The 1,058-nt window shown below is 2.1% G+C and overlaps 1 protein-coding gene across 1 annotated transcript in view; it reads left to right on the plus strand.

The window, feature by feature from the left end:
* Positions 1-1,058, plus strand: part of LOC119589045 (WASH complex subunit 5-like) — a gene marked incomplete at its 3' end in the record, with an annotated part of 26,804 nt that overhangs the window by 19,124 nt on the left and 6,622 nt on the right.

The following is a 1,058-nucleotide window of genomic DNA, read 5'->3' on the forward strand; positions in this document are numbered from 1 at the left end:
GATAGAAGAAGATAGAGAGATTGGGATGTTATATATTTGTATATATAATATATAGATATTTTAAAAAAAAAATTTTTATAATTAAATATTATATATTTTAAATTTTATATAATAAAAATTTATAGATTTTAATATATATTATAAAAAAAATTTATATTTATTAATATATTTTTTTATAATATTAAAAAAATTTTATATAAAAATTATAATTTTTAAATTTAATTTAATATAATATTTTAATATATATATATTTATATATATAAATTATAAAAAATATAAGAAATTAATAATATTAAAATATTTTATTTATAAAAATTAAAAAAAAATTTTTAAATATTTAAAAAAAAAACTTTATAATTATAAAAAATTTTATATATATTAAAATTTAAAAAATTTTTTTAATAAATTTAAAATTTTTTTAAATATAATAAAAATTTTAAATAATAAAAAATTTTAAAAAAATTTAAAATAAAAAATATTTTTAAAAAAAAAAAATTATATTAAAATATATATTTTAAATTAAATTTTTTTTATAAAAAAATTAAAAAAAATATTTTTTAAAAATTAATTTATTTATCATATATATAATAATAATAATAAAAAAATAAAAATTTTTAAAAAAAAAAATTATATAATAATAAAAAATTTTTAAAAAATATTTTATAAAATTTATAAATAATATTATATTTTCTAATATTTTTTTTTATAAAAAAAAAAATTTTTAAAATTTTTAAATTTTTTAAAATTTTTTTTTATATAATTATTAAATTTTTTAAAATTTAATAAAAATTTATTAAATTTTTAATAAATATTTTTAATCTAAACAAATATATTTTTTAAAATTTATTTTTAATATTTTATTATTTTTTATATTTTTAATAATAATATAAAATTTTATTTAATATTATTAATTTTAAATTTAAAATTTTAAATTTAAAATTTTTAATTTATATAAATAATAAAATTTAATAATAAAATTTTATATATTAAAATATTTTACTTAAAAATAAATTATTTATTTAAATTTTAAATATATTTTAAAAAATTTTAGTATAAAA

This window comes from Penaeus monodon, chromosome 25 (assembly GCF_015228065.2).
Source record: "Penaeus monodon isolate SGIC_2016 chromosome 25, NSTDA_Pmon_1, whole genome shotgun sequence".
Taxonomy (NCBI): Eukaryota; Metazoa; Arthropoda; class Malacostraca; order Decapoda; family Penaeidae; genus Penaeus; species Penaeus monodon.